The sequence below is a fragment of the Macaca fascicularis genome, chromosome 19 (assembly GCF_037993035.2).
Source record: "Macaca fascicularis isolate 582-1 chromosome 19, T2T-MFA8v1.1".
Lineage (NCBI taxonomy): Eukaryota > Metazoa > Chordata > Mammalia > Primates > Cercopithecidae > Macaca > Macaca fascicularis.
In genome coordinates this window covers 63,270,811-63,287,230 of record NC_088393.1, presented here as the reverse complement: position 1 = coordinate 63,287,230, position 16,420 = coordinate 63,270,811, and positions in this window count along the sequence as shown.

Below are 16,420 nucleotides of genomic sequence, written 5' to 3'. Positions count from 1 at the left end.
TGGGGCGCTCCCCTGGGGCACCCCCTAATTGGGATCACCCCTTACCTCAATCCTGCAGGCAAACGTAACTAACAATTCATCATAATTACGCCCAGAATAATAAGCTCCGCACTCAGAACAGGCGGTCTTTGTTTGCTTGTTTGTTTGTTTCGCCACAGCCATCCTTCGCTTAACGACACTGATACCATCTGGGCAGTGTGTGTTCAGGCGATGTCGTCATCCTGCCAACATCCTAGAGCAACATCACTCACACCTACGTGGCAGGGCTGCGGGCACCTGGGCTGTAAAGTGGCCGGCGGCTCCTGGGCCACACAGCTGTGCGGCAGGTTACTGTCCGGTAACACAATGTAGGCGCTTGTGTGTCTACTCATAGAAAAAGTACCGTAAAAATTCGGTATTACAATTTTATAGGATCACTGTCAGACATGCGGTTCACCTGTATAGCTATAAATAGTGGGCCCTTAAAACAATGCATGGCACAGAGTAGGAGCTGTTTTTGGGGTGTGTGTGTGTGTTTGAGACAGAGTATTGCTCTCTTGCCCAGGCTGGAGTGCAGTGGAGTGATCTCGGCTCACTGCAGCCTCCGCTTCGGCATGCGCTACCACACCCGGCTGATTTTGTTTTAGACGGAGTTCCCGCTTGTTGCCCAGACTGGAGTGGAATGGTGCGATCTCGGCTCACTGCAACCTCCACCACCCAGGTTCAAGCGATTCTCCTGCCTCAGCCTCCCAAGTAGCTGAGATTACAGGCATGCACTACCACACTCGGCTTTTTTTTTTTTTTTTTTTTTTTTTGGAGACGGGGTTTCACCATGTTGGTCAGGCTGCTCTCGAACTCCTGACCTCAGGTGATCCACCTGCCTCAGCCTCCCAAAGTGCTGGGATTACAGGCGTGAGCCACCGTGCCTGGCATGTATTGTGTTTTGAGACAGGGTCATCCTCTGTCGCCCAGGTTGGAGTGCAGTGGTGGAATGATGGCTCACTGCAGCCTCGACCTCCTGGGTTCAAGCAATCCTCTGCCTCAGCCTCCTGAGTAGCTGGGACCACAGACGCATGCCACCATGCCCAGTTAATTCTTTAATTTTTTGTAGAGACAGGGTCTCTCCGTGGGCTTATTCAAGTGATGCTCCCTTCCCTCTCTCTCTCTCTCTCTCTTTTTTTTTTTTTTTTTTTTTTGAGACAGGGTCTTGCTCTGTCATCCAGGCTGGAGTGCAGTGGTGTAATCTCGGCTCTCTGCCTCCCAGCTGCAATTGATTCTCCTGCCTCAGCCTCCTGAGTAGCTGGGATTACAGGTGCCCACCACAATGCCCGGCTAATTTTTGTATTTTTAGTATAGGTGTGGTTTCACCATGTTGACTAGGCTGGTCTTGAACTCCTGACCTCAGGTGATCCATCTGCCTCAGCCTCCCAAAGTGCTGGGATTACAGGTGTGAGCCACTGCGCCTGGCCTAGGCACTTTGTTAATATGTACCAAATGAATGTATGAATGACCAACCAATAAGGATGAAGCTGATAGTCTCTGCGTTGCTCTGTGACTTTGAGGAAGTGACTTGCCATCTCTGGGCTTCAGGTTCCCATCTATAAAACAGAGACCATACACTTGTTTGGCTTCCAGCTTCCCACCCTTTGTTCATGCTATTTCTTCTCCAACAAGGACTATCCCTTAGCCCCATGCTTTACCTCCCTAATCTCTTGTGAGCTCTGAAATACTCCCTAACTCAGGTAGGCACCACTACAGCTAAAGTCGACCACACCTTTCTCGGGACCATCACTTTGGCCAAGACCATGCTGACAGAAGGGAACTGGGGCTGGGGACTTGCCATGGAGCAGCCAGAGGAGAGAGAGGTGGACAGAGGTGGCCGTACAAGGGAAAGGTGATGCCTGCTGTAACTCTCTGTTCATCAGTGGGGAGAGACAGGTGACCAGCTCCAGAAGAGAAAAGCAGCCTTACCCAGGGAGGGGGAAATGGCAAGCATAAAGGACTCCATAAAAACCTCAGCTAACTGGAAAAGTCGTATCAGTGTGTATGAAGTGCAGTCCTTCTACTAGTGGGTGGGCGTACACTCTAGAGAAACTCTCCGACTTGGAATAAAGAGATAAACGCAAGAATGCTCGCTATCCTGTTTGTAACAGTGAGGAACTGGAAATGGTCTCCGTGTCCATCTCCTGAACAATGGACACATGGGTCCTGGTGTATTGATACAGGGGAACACCATAGGTCAGTGAAAGTAGATGCACCAGCATCCCATATATTACCAGAAGTCTACAATGGCATTGCAGAAGTCTACAATTGCATTGACACGAAGTTTTAAAACACATAAAATGGTCAGGCACGGCTGCTCATGCCTGTAATCCCAGCACTTTGGGAGGCCAAGGCAGGTAGATCACCTGAGGTTGGAAGTTCGACACCAGCCTGGCCAACATGGTGAAACCCCGTCTCTACTAAAAATACAAAACTTACCCAGGCATGGTGGTGGGCGCCTGTAATCCCAGCTACTTAGGAGGCTGAGGCAGGAGAATTGCTTGAACCTGGGAGGCAGAGGTTGAGGTGAGCTGGAGGTTGCAGTGAGCCAAGACTGCGCCACTATACTCCAGCCTGGAAAACAAGAGCGAAATTCCATCTCAAAAAACAAAACAAAGCAAAACAAAACAATGGTTGCATGTGGATACATGTTGCAAAAGGATACACACATGAAGGGCGTGACTAACACAGGATGGGAGAGGGAAGCCGCGGCCCTTGAGGTGGAGAGGAAAGAATGCAGTTGGGAAAGCTACACAGGACATTGGAATTTGTAAATTTTGTTTAAGCCCTGCGGTGGAATCCATACGTTCATTATATTTTTCTTTTTTCTCTATTTTTTTAACCACACCTATAACAAAACTGCATTTCTTTCTTTTTCCCTTTCTTTCTTTCTTTTTTTTTTTAAGGAGTCTTGCTCTGTCACCCAGGCTGGAGTGCAGTGGCACAATCTGGGCTCACTGCAAGCTCCGCCTCCCGGGTTCACGCCATTCTCCTGCCTCAGCCTCCCGAGTAGCTGGGACTACAGGCGCCCACCACCAGGCCCAGCTAATTTTCGTATTTTTAGTAGAGATGGGGTTTCACCATGTTGGCCAGATTGGTCTCGAACTCCTGACCTCAGGCGATCTACCTGCCTCGGCCTCCCAAAGTGCTGGGATTGCAGGTGTGAGCCACCTCGCCTGGCCTACTATCTGTTCTTTTCTGTTTTTGTTTGTTTGTTTTTGTTTTTTTAAGAGATGGAGTCTCACTCTGTCACCCAGGCTAGAGTGCAGTGGCATGATCTCAGCTCACTGCAACCTCTGCCTCCCGGGTTCAAGCAACTCTCTGCCTCAGCCTCCCAAGTAGCTGGGATTATAGTTGCCCACCACCACGCCTGGCTCATTTTTTTTTTGTATTTTTAATAGAGGTGGGGTTTCACCATCTTGGCCAGGCTGGTCTTGAACTCCTGACCTCATGATCCACCTGCCTTGGCTTCCCAAAGTGCTGGGATTACAGGCATGAGCCACTGCGCCTGGCTACTGTCTGTTCTTTTCTACAAGTCAGAAATATTTCATAATACAAATAAAATTTTACACATCAATTCCACCTCCAGGGTTTTACTCTTTTTTGTTTTATTGAGACGAAGTCTCATTCTGTTGTCCCGGTGAGCCAAGATGGTGCCATTGCATTCCAGCCTGGGTGACGACAAGAGCAAGACTCTGTCTCAAAATAAATGAATAAATAAATAAAATAAAATAAAATAAAACCTTCAGACCTCCTGAGAACTCACTCATTATGATGAGAACAGCATGGGGGTTCACCATGATTCAATTTCCTCCACGTGGTCCTGCCCTTGACATGTGGGGGTTATGGGGTTTCAAATTCAAGGTGAGATTTGGGTAGGGACACAGAGCCAAATAATCTCACTCAGCATTGTTTAAAAAACAGAAAAGTAGGTCGGGTGCGGTGGCTCACGCCTATAATCCCAACACTTCGGGAGGCTGAGGTGGGCGGATCACCTGAGGTCAGGAGTTTGAGACCAGCCTGGCCAACGTGGCGAAATGCTGTCGCTACTAAAAATACAAAAATTAGCCAGGCGTGGTGGCGGGTGCCTGTAACCCATCTACTCAGGAGGCTGAGGCAGGAGAATCATCTGAACCCGGGAGGCGGAGGTTGCAGTGAGGCGAGATCACGCCATTGCACTCCAGCCTGGGCAACAGAGCAAAATGTCTAAAAAACAACAACAACAACAAAAAACCCAGAAAAGAATGTCCAACAATAGGAGATGGTTGAACCAATTCTAGCATATCTCACAACATGGAATAATATGAAAGCTATTACTGAACCCTTTTTTTTTTTTTTTTTTTTTTGAGACGGAATCTCACTCTGTTCCCCAGGCTCTGGGGTGCAGTGGCGCGATCTCGGCTCACTGCAAGCTCCGCCTCCCGGGTTCACACCATTCTCCTGCCTCAGCCTCCTGAGTAGCTGGGACTACAGGTGCCCGCCACCGCGCCCGGCTAATTTTTTTTGTATATTTAGTAGAGACGAGGTTTCACCGTGGTCTCGATCTCCTGACCTTGTGATCTGCCCGCCTCGGCCTCCCAAAGTGCTGGGATTACAGGCGTGAGCCACCGCGCCTGGCCAGTTTTTACTGAACTCTTACCACACAGCAGCCGCTTTGCAAATAGCCCTGTGAGGGAGGGGCTGTTGAATGCTCATTTTACCGATAAGCAAAGTAAGGCTTACAGAGATGATGTAAGTGGCCCAGAGTTAACATCCAAGTCACAGGACTCCAGAGTCTGGTGCACTTTGCACTCCTGATCTCCGGGCCGCACTGCCCAGAAAGAAACCAGCTGCTGATAGCTGGCGGGGTGGGTCTCAGACTTCAGGTGGCATAATAAAATAAGAAGGAATGACTCATGCTGGGACACGGATGGCCCCAGAGAACATCACGCTAGGCGAAGGGGGCCAGAGACAAAAGGCCACATTCGGTACGACGCCATTTCTATGAAATGTCCAGGATAGATAAATCCATAGAGACACAAAGCAAATTCATGGTTGCAGAGGCTGGGGCAAGTGACTGCTAACAGGTACGGGCTTTCCTTTTGGGATGATGAAGAAGTTCTGCAACTAGACAGTGGTGATGGTTGTACCTAATACCACTGAATTGTACACTTTAAAATAGTTAAAATGGGGCCGGGTGTGGTGGCTCATGCCTGTAATGCCAGCACTTTGGGAGGCTGAGGTGGTTGGATCACCTGGGATCAGGAGTTTGAGACCAGCCTGACCAACATGGCAAAACCCCGTCTCTACTAAAAATACAAAAAATTAGCCGGGCACGGTGGCAGGCACCTGTAATCTCAGCTACTCGGGAGGCTGAGGCAGGAGAATCACTTGAACCCAGGAGGCGGAGGTTACAGTGAGCCGAGATCACACCATTGCACTCCAGCCTGGGCAACAGAGAGAGATTCTGCCTCAAAAAAATAATAAAACAATAAGTAAAATAAAATAGTTAAAATGCCGGGCGCGGTGGCTCAAGCCTGTAATCCCAGCACTTTGGGAGGCTGAGATGGGTGGATCACGAGGTCAGGAGATCGAGACCATCCTGGCTAACACGGTGAAACCCCGTCTCTACTAAAAAATACAAAAAATTAGCCGGGCGAGGTGGCAGGCGCCTGTAGTCCCAGCTACTTGGGAGGCTGAGGCAGGAGAATGGCGTGAACCCGGGAGGCGGAACTTGCAGTGAGCTGAGATCCGGCCACTGCACTCCAGCCTGGGCGACAGAGCGAGACTCCGTCTCAATAAAAAAAAAAAAAAAAAAAGTTAAAATGGTGTGTGTGTGTGTGTGTGTGTGTGTGTGTGTGTGTATATTTAGAGACATATATAAGTGTTTCTCTGTTACCCAGGTGGAAGTGCAGTGGTGTGATCATAACTCACGGCACGGCCTCACGACATTGCTCGTGTACCTACCACTGAATTGTACAGTTTAAAATAATTAAAATGAACATTTTAATCCATTAATTAATTTTTGAGACAGGGTTTCACTGTGGAGTGACACAGTCATGGCTCACTGCAGCCTTGCTCTCCTGGGCTCAAGCAATTCTCCCACCTCAGCCTCCCAAGTAGCTGGGATTACCAGCACATGCCACCACACCCAGCTTATTTTAAAATTTTTTGTAGAGATGGGATTTCCCTATTCTGCCCAGGCCGGTCCGGAACTCCTGGCTTCAAGCAATCCTCCAGCTTCAGCCTCCCACACACTGGGATTATAGGTGTGAGCCACAATGTCTGGCTGTAAAACGGTGAATTTGATGTTTTTTGTGTTGTACCACACACGCAAAAAGAAAAAAAGGTGGGGTGTGGGGAGTCAAAGTCACCTTGAGAATGTGATTAAAATACAGATTCCAAGGCTCAGCCTCAGGGGATACCTGGTCAAATATTCAGTCATTTTTTTTTTTTTTTAAACAGGATCTCACTTTGTCGCCCAGGCTAGAGTGCAGTGGTGTGATCCTAGCTCACTGCAGCCTTGACCTCCTGAGCTCAAGCCATCCTCCTGCCTCAGCCTTCTGAGTAGCTGGGACCACAGACATGCACCACCACATCTGGCTAACTTTCTTATTTTTTGTACAGATTAGGTCTTTCCATGTTGCCCAGGCTGGTCTTGAACTCCTGTGCTCAAGCAATCCTACTGCCTCAGCCTCCCAAAGTGCTGGGATTACAGGCATGAGCTACTGTATCTGGCCCTATAAGTATACTTATTGTATACTATATATTAATTTATATACACACAAGGACCTATATAGCTATATCTATATACATATATGATTGCACAAACACACACACACACACCTCATCGTTCTCCTGCTCAGATTTTGCAATGAATTGATATTTTGTGGTAGCCAGCTCCCAAAATTGTCCTCAATGACCCCCTAATCTCCACTTCTTTTTTTTCTTGAGACAGAGCCTCGCTCTGTTGCCCAGGCTGGAGTGCAATGGTGCGATCTCTGCTCACTGCAACCTTTGCCTCCTGGGTTGAAGGGATTCTCCTCTCTCAGCCTCCTGAGTAGCTGGGATTACAGGCATGCGCCACCAAGCCTGGCTAATTCTAGAATTTTTAGTAGAGATGGGGTTTCACCATTTTGGTCAGGCTGGTCTCAAACTCTTGGCCTTGTGATCCACCCACCTCAGCCTCCTGAAGTGCTAGGATTACAGGCATGAGCCACCACGCCCAGTCCCCCATCCTCCACTTGTGGGATTCATATCCTTGTGTAGCTCTTTCCACCTCGAATAGTGCTGAGCTGTGTAACCAACAGGATATTGCAAAAATGATGGTGTGTCAAAAGTTAGATCCTAAAAAAAAGTCTGTGACTTTCACTTTGCTCTCTCTGGGATGTCCACGTCAAGAGGACGTTGCAGGACTGGCACGGTGGCTCACACCTGTAATCTTAACACTTTGGGAGGCTGAGGTGGGTGGATCACCTGAGGTCAGGAGTTCGAGACCAGCCTGGCCGACATGGCAAAACCCTGTCTCTACTAAAAATACAAAAAATAAAATAGCTGGGCATGGTGGCGGGTGCCAGTAATCCCAGCTACTTGGGAGGCTGAGGCAGGAGAATCATTGAACCCGGGGGGTGAAGGTTGCAGTGAGCCAAGATTGCACCACTCCACTCCAGCCTGGGGCGAACAGCGAAACCACATCTCAAAAAAAATATATATTAAAAAAGAGGACATTGGAGCTGCCCTGCGGAGAGGTCCATGTTTCGAGGAACTGAAGCCTCAAGCCAGCAGCCAGAGAGGAGCCGAGGCCTCCCACTAGCTCGTCAGCCATGTGCTCGGGCCACAACGGCAATAATCCCCCGGCGTCCATCAAGTCTTCAGGTGGCTGTGCAGCCCTGGCCCATGTCTTCTTTCTTTTTTTTTTTTGAGACGGAGTCTTGCTCTCTCGCCCAGGCTGAAGTGCAGTGGCCGGATCTCAGCTCACAGCAAGCTCCGCCTCCCGGGTTCACGCCATTCTCCTGCCTCAGCCTCCCGAGTAGCTGGGACTACATGCGCCCGCCACCTCGCCCGGCTAGTTTTTTTTTTTTTTTTTTTTTTTTTTTTTGTATTTTTTAGTAGAGACGGGGTTTCACCGTGTTAGCCAGGATGGTCTCGATCTCCTGACCTCGTGATCCACCCGTCTCAGCCTCCCAAAGTGCTGGGATTACAGGCTTGAGCCACCGCGCCTGGCCGCCCTGGCCCGTGTTTTGACTGCAACCTTCGAAGCACCCCAAAGCCAGAATCGCTCAGCTAAGCCGTTCTGAAATTTGTGACCCATAAAAACCAGATGAAGTAAACGTTTATTGTTTTCTGGAGTTGCTGTGGTTAATTAGTACACACCTAGATTAAAATCTAACTTTCTAGGCTGGGCGCAGTGGCTCACGCCTGTAATCCCCAGCACTTTGGGGGACCAAGGCGGGCAAATCACAAGGTCAGGAGTTTGAAACCAGCGTGGCCAACATGGTGAAACCCCGTCTCTACCAAAAATACAAAAATTAGCCAAGTGTGGTGGTGGGCGCCTGTAATCCCAGCTAGGTGGGAGGCTGAGGCAGGAAAATCGCTTGAACCCAGGAGGCGGAGGTTGCAGTGAGCCGAATGTACCACTGTACTCCAGCCTGGGCGACAAAGCGAGACTCTGTCTCAAAAAAAAAAAAAAAAAAAAATCTAACTTTCTTACAATGGCCCCCGGCCCCACCCAGTTTCCCCCCTCATTACCTCTCTCACCTTATTGGAACTCTTTTTCCCACCACTCACCCTGGTAAGGTCCCATCCACCTCCTCGCTGAAAGCTGCACTTTCCACATTTCAAGGCCTCCCCCGTTCTCTCTGCATAGAAAGTGCTGCCCAAAGATATCTGCAGGGCTCACTCTCTCACCTCCCTTAGGTCTCTGCTGAAATGTCACCTCACCTGGGAGGTCTCACCTGACTGCTCTGACTAGAAGAGTCCACCCACTGCCAGCCAAGGCAGAGCCCCTTGTTCAGCAATTATTAAGGGCCGGGCATGGTAGCTCACGCCTCTAATCCCAGCACTTTGGGAGGTTGAGGCAGGTAAATCACCTGAGGTCAGGAGTTCGAGACCAGACTGACCAACATAGTGAAACCCCGTGTCCACTAAAAATACGAAATTAGCCACGCATAGTGGCGCACGCCTGTAATCCCAGCTACTTGGGAGGCTGAGGCAGGAGAATCACTTGAACCCAGGAGGCGGAGGTTGCAGTGAGCTGAGATCATGCCAGTGCACTCCAGCCTGGGTGACAGAGCGAGACTCCGTCTCAAAACAAGCAAGCAAACAAACAACAAAAAAACAATTATTAAGAATTTCGCCGGGCGCGGTGGCTCAAGCCTGTAATCCCAGCACTTTGGGAGGCCGAGGTGGGCGGATCACAAGGTCAGGAGATCGAGACCACAGTGAAACCCCGTCTCTACTAAAAATACAAAAAATTAGCCGGGCGCGGTGGCGGGCGCCTGTAGTCCTAGCTACTCAGGAGGCTGAGGCAGGAGAATGGCGTAAACCCAGGAGGCGGAGCTTGCAGTGAGCCGAGATCGCGCCACTGCACTCCAGCCCAGGCAACAGCGTGAGACTCCGTCTCAAAAAAAAAAAAAAAAAAAAAAAAAAAAAGAATTTCAAGGCCGGGTGCGGTGGCTCAAGCCTGTAATCCCAGCACTTTGGGAGGCTGAGACGGGTGGATCACGAGGTCAGGAGATCGAGACCATCTTGGTGAACACAGTGAAACCCCGTCTCTACTAAAACTACAAAAAACTAGCCGGGCGAGGTGGCGGGCGCCTGTAGTCCCAGCTACTCGGGAGGCTGAGGCAGGAGAATGGTGTGAACCCGGGAGGCGGAGCTTGTAGTGAGCTGAGATCAGGCCACTGCACTCCAGCCTGGGCGACAGAGCAAGACTCCGTCTCAAAAAAAAAAAAAAAAAAAAAAGAATTTCAAGCTGGGCACAGGGGCTCACGCTTGTAATCTCAGTACTTTGGGAGGCCGAGGTGGGTGCATCACAAGGTCAGGAGTTCAAGACCAGCCTGACCAACATGGTGAAAGCCCGTCTCTACTAAAGATACAAAAATTAGCCACGCGTGGTGGTGCATGCCTGTAATGCCAGCTACTTGGCAGGCTGAGGCAGGAGAATCGCTTGAATCCGGGAGGTGGAGGTTGCAGTGAGCTGAGATCGTACCACTGCACTCCAGCCTGGGTGACAGAGTGAGTCTCCGTCTCAAAAACAAACAAACAAACAAAAAAGAATGTCAGGGCTGGGCACAGTGGCACACTCCTGTAATCCCAGCACTTTGGGAAACTGAGGCAGGCGGCTCACTTTAGCTCAGGAGTTCTGAGACCAGTCTGGGCAGCTGACGAAACTCTGTCTCTACACACATTAGCTGGGTATGGTGGCACGTTTGTAGTCCTAGCTACTGGGGAGACTGAAGTGTGAGAACGTCTTGTGCCCTGGAGGTTGAGGCTGCAGTGAGCCATGTTGATGCCACTGCACAGCAGCCTGGGTGACACAGTGAGGCCTTGTCTCTAAAAAAGAAAAAAAAAGAAAGAAAGAAAGAAAAAGAATTTTAAGATGACGATAGTAGAGGTTTTTTTGTTTTTTTGGTGTTTTTTTTTTTGAGACACAGTCTCACTTGATAGCAGAGCTTTATTTATTTACTTATTTATTTACTTATTTAGTTATTTATTTTGAGATGGAGTCTCGCTCTGTCGCCAGGCTGGAGTGCAGTGGCATGATCTCAGCTCATTTCAACCTCCGCCTCCCAGGTTCAAGCAATTCCCCTGCCTCAGCCTCCCGAGTAGCTGAGATTTCAGGCACCGCCACCACGCCCGGCTACTTTTTGGCATTTTAGTAGACATGGGGTTTCACCTTGTTGGCCAGGATGGTCTCAATCTCCTGACCTCGCGATCCGCCCGCCTCGGCCTCCCAAAGTGCTGGGATTACAGGCGTGAGCCACCGCGCCCGGCCAGCAGAGCTTTATTTATTTATTTATCTATTTACTTATTTAGTTATTTATTTTGAGATGGAGTCTCGCTCTGTCGCCAGGCTGGAGTGCAGTGGCACGATCTCAGCTCATTTCAACCTCCGCCTCCCAGGTTCAAGCAATTCCCCTGCCTCAGCCTCCCGAGTAGCTGAGATTTCAGGCACCGCCACCACGCCCGGCTACTTTTTTGCATTTTAGTAGACATGGGGTTTCACCTTGTTGGCCAGGATGGTCTCAATCTCCTGACCTCGCGATCCGCCCGCCTCGGCCTCCCAAAGTGCTGGGATTACAGGCGTGAGCCACCGCGCCCGGCCAGCAGAGCTTTATTTATTTATTTATCTATTTACTTATTTAGTTATTTATTTTGAGATGGAGTCTCGCTCTGTCGCCAGGCTGGAGTGCAGTGGCATGATCTCAGCTCATTTCAACCTCCGCCTCCCAGGTTCAAGCAATTCCCCTGCCTCAGCCTCCCGAGTAGCTGAGATTTCAGGCACCGCCACCACGCCCGGCTACTTTTTGGCATTTTAGTAGACATGGGGTTTCACCTTGTTGGCCAGGATGGTCTCAATCTCCTGACCTCGCGATCCGCCCGCCTCGGCCTCCCAAAGTGCTGGGATTACAGGCGTGAGCCACCGCGCCCGGCCAGCAGAGCTTTATTTATTTATTTATCTATTTACTTATTTAGTTATTTATTTTGAGATGGAGTCTCGCTCTGTCGCCAGGCTGGAGTGCAGTGGCACGATCTCAGCTCATTTCAACCTCCGCCTCCCAGGTTCAAGCAATTCCCCTGCCTCAGCCTCCCGAGTAGCGAGATTTTAGGCACATGCCACCACGCCCGGCTACTTTTTTGCATTTTAGTAGACATGGGGTTTCACCTTGTTGGCCAGGATGGTCTCAATCTCCTGACCTCGTGATCCACCCGCCTCGGCCTGCCAAAGTGCTGGGATTACAGGTGTGAGCCGCCGCGCCCGGCCGATAGCAGAGCTTTAAATCGGAGCAAGTAGCTTCTGGGAATGGGACCCCTGGTGGCTACACAGGTTGCCAGCCCGCGAAGTTGGAGCTGTGTAGGACCTCCCCCTGGCTACCACTACCTATCTCTTTATTTATTCGTTTGTTGCTGGAACATAAATGCCAGGAGGGCAGGACCTTTGTCTTGTTCAGAGTCGAGTCTCAATATCAAAAAGCAGTGCCTGGCATATCATTGGCATTAGATAGAGATTTGATGAATGAGGCCGGGTGCGGTGGCTCACGCCTGTAATCCCAGCATTTTGGGAGGCCGAGGTGGGTGGATCACGAGGTCAGGAACTCAAGACCAGCCTGGCCAAGATGGTGAAACCCTGTCTCTACTAAGAATACAAAAAGTAGCCGGGTGTGATGGCAGGCGCCTGTAATCCCAGCTACTAGGGAGGCTGAGGCAGGAGAATTGCTTGAACCCAGGAGGCAGAGGTTGCAGTGAGCCAAGATTGAGCCACTGTACTCTAGCCTGGGTGACAGAGCAAGACTCAGTCTCAAAAAACAAAACAAAACAAAAAAAGATTTGCTGAATGATTCAATGACGAACCCAATGCAAGTATTCAGATCCTGAATAAAAGAGGGAATATTAGGTCAAAAGAGGATTGCTATCCATTGAATGGGAGAAAATATTTGGAAATCATTATATCTGATAATGATCGCCTTATAATCCAGAATATATAAAGAATCCTTAAGCCAGGGACGGTGGCTCACACCTGTAATCCCAGCACTTTGGGAGGCTGAGGCAGGCAGATCACCTGGGGTCAGAAGTTTGAGACCAGCCTGGCCAACATGGTGAAACTCTGTTTCTATTAAACACACAAATACAGGCCGGGCGCGGTGGCTCAAGCCTGTAATCCCAGCACTTTGGGAGGCCGAGACGGGCGGATCACGAGGTCAGGAGATCGAGACCATCCTGGGTAACACAGTGAAACCCCGTCTCTACTAAAAATACAAAAAAAAAAAAAACTAGCCGGGCGAGGTGGCGGGCGCCTGTAGTCCCGGCTACTGGGGAGGCTGAGGCAGGAGAATGGCGTGAACCCGGGAGGCAGAGCTTGCAGTGAGCTGAGATCCGGCCACTGCACTCCAGCCTGGGTGACAGAGCGAGACTCCGTCTCAAAAAAAAAAAAAAAAAAAAAAAAAAAAAAAAAAAAAAAAAAAAAAAAAAACACACAAATACATACACACACACACACACACACACACACACACACACACACACACACAAGCCTGGTATGGTGGCAGGCGCCTGTAATCCCGGCTACTCTGGAGGCTGAGGCAGGAGAATCATTTGAACCTGGGAGGTGGAGGTGGCAGTGAACTGAGATCGCGCCACTGCACTCCAGCCCGAGCGACAAAAGGAGACTCAGTTTCAAAAATATATATATATACAAAAAAAATTAGCCAGGTATGGTGGCAGGGGCCTGTAATCCCAGCTACTCCGGAGGCTGAGGCAGGAGAATCATTTGAACCTGGGAAGTAGAGGTAGCAATGAACTGAGATCGCGCCACTGCACTCCAGCCCGGGTGACAGAGCGAGACTCCATTTCAAAACAAAACAAAACAAAACAAAATTAACCTGGTATGACAGCAGATGCCTGTAATCCCAGCTACTCCAGAGGCTGAGGCAGGAGAATCACCTGAACCTGGGAGGTGGAGGTGGCAGTGAACCGAGATCGCGCCACTGCACTCCAGCCTGTGTGACAGAGTGAGACTCCACCTTAAAAAAAAAAAAATCTTATGACTCAATAATAAAAATACAGACAACCTAATTTCAAAAATGAACAAGGATCTGACATTTATCCAAAGAAATATGCAAATGGCCAATGAACGCATGGAAAAATGTTCAACATCGTAAGTCACTAGGGCTACATGCATTAAACCCACAAGGAGACGCCACTTCACACCCACCAGAGTGATCACCATCAAAAAGACACATCAAGTGGAGGACGGTGGCACAGGCCTGTAATTCCAGCTACCTGGGAGGCTGGAGGATCTTTTTTTTTTTTTTTTTTTTTTTTGAGACAAAGTGTCGCTCTGTCACCCCGGCTGGAGTGCAGTGGCACGGTCTCGGCTCACTGCAACTTCTGCCTCACGGGTTCAAGCCATTCCCCTGCCTCAGCCTCCCGAGTAGCTGGGACTACAGGCATGTGCCACCATGCCCAGCTAATTTTTGTTTTTGTTTTTGTTTTTGTACAGATGGGGTTTCGCCATGTTGGCCAGGCTAGTCTCCAACTCCTGACCTCAAGTGATACGCCTGCCTCAGCCTCCCACAGTGCTGGGGTTACAGGCGTGACTCCCAGCCAGGCAAAGGGATCTCTTGAGGCCAGGAGTTCAAGGCTGTAGTGTGCCATGATACTACCTGTGAATAGCCACTGAACTCCGGCCTTGGCAACAAAGCCAGATCCCGTCCCTGAAAAAGACTGTAATTTAGTTTTAAAGAGACAGATAATAGGCTGGGCGCGGTGGCTCACACCTGTAATCCCAGCACTTTGGGAGGCCGAGGCGGGCGGATCACAAGGTAAGGAGATTGAGACCATCCTGGCTAACACGGTGAAACCCCATCTGTACTAAAAATACAAAAAAAAAAAAAAAAAAAAAAAAAAATTAGCCGGGCGTGGTGGCGGGCGCCTGTAGTTCCAGCTACTCGGGAGGCTGAGGCAGGACAATCGCTTGAACCCGGGAGGAGGAGCTTGCAGTGAGCCGAGATTGTGCCACTGCACTCCAGCCTGGGAGACAGGGCAAGACTCCGTCTCAAAAAAAAAAAAAAAAAAAGATCATACCAGGCACTGTTGCCGATGTGGAGAGATTGAAACCCTCATGCATTGCTGGCGGGAATGCAAAATGGTGTAAATGGTGTAGACATTGTGGAAAGCAGTTTAGCGGGTCCTAAAAATGGTACTATATGACCCAGCAATTCTACCTCTAGGTGGAATGGTGGCAGGTGCCTGTAATCCCAGCTACTCAGGAGGCTGAGGCAGGAGAATCGCTAGAACCTGGGAGACGGAGGTTGCAGTGAGCCGAGATGGCGCCACTGCACTCCAGGCTGGGCAACAAGAGCAAAAGTCCATCTCAAATAAATAAATAAATAAATAAAAGAACATATGAGCAAATGGCTGGCTAGACAGGCAGGTGGATGGATGAGTGGAGAAATAACTAGTTGGAGGAATGCACAAAGGCATGAACATATGCACAGATAAATGGATGTTTCAGGAGAAGGTTGGATGGGTAAAGACAGGGATGGATATTCAAGGGCATTGCATGGCACGTAGGAAGGAAGCACTTTTTTTTTTTTTTTTTTTTTGAGACAGAGTCTTACTCTGTCACCCGGGCTGGAGTGCAGTGGCCGGATCTCAGCTCACTGCAAGCTCCGCCTCCCGGGTTTACGCCATTCTCCTGCCTCAGCCTCCTGAGTAGCTGGGACTACAGGCGCCCGCCAACTCACCCGGCTAGTTTTTTGTATTTTTTAGTAGAGACGGGGTTTCACCATGTTAGCCAGGATGGTCTCGATCTCCTGACCTTGTGATCCACCTGTCTCGGCCTCCCAAAGTGCTGGGATTACAGGCTTGAGCCACTGCGCCCGGCTTTTTTTTTTTTTTTTGAGATGGAGTCTTGCTCTGTCACCCAGGCTGGAGAGTGCAGTGGTGTGATCTCAGCTCACTGCAAACTCCGTCTCCCGGGTTCATGCCATTCTCCTGTCTCAGCCTCCCAAGTAGCTGGGACTACAGGCGCCCCCCACCACACCCAGCTAATTTTTTGTGTTTTTAGTAGAGACGGGGTTTCACTGTGTTAGCCAGGATGGTCTCGATCTCCTGACCTCATGATCCGCCCGCCTTGGCCTCCCAAAGTGCCGGGGTTACAGGCATGAGCCACTGCGCCCGGCCAAAGGAAGCAAATTTTACCGTCAGACAGACTCCAGCTGCTCCACTCAGTAGCTGAGTGACACTGGGCAAGTATGGTAGCCAGGGTGGCTCTCCCTTCCTGAAAGAACTTGATCAGCTGGGAGGACTTCCGCTGGTCTCCAGGCTCCAGCGGTAGCACCTTCAGCAGCGTTTGATTTGGATTGGTGTTACCTTCTTTTTATGCAGCCTTGACCAATGACTAAGCGTGGGGTAGGGACTAGAGCCTGGCCATTTCTGCCCAATGTGTACACCTCTAAAGTCAATGTGCTAAAGTGTTATTTGTTTATTCAATTTAATTTTTTGGCCAGGCGCAGTGACTCAAGCCTGTAATCCCAACGCTTTGGGAGGCTGAGGCAGGAGGATCATGAGGTCAGGAGATTGAGACCATCCTGACTAACACAGTGAAACCTCATCTCTACTAAAAATACAAAAAAAAAAAAAAAAAAAAAATTAGCCGGGCGTGGTGGTGCACGCCTTTTGTCCCAGCTACTCTGGA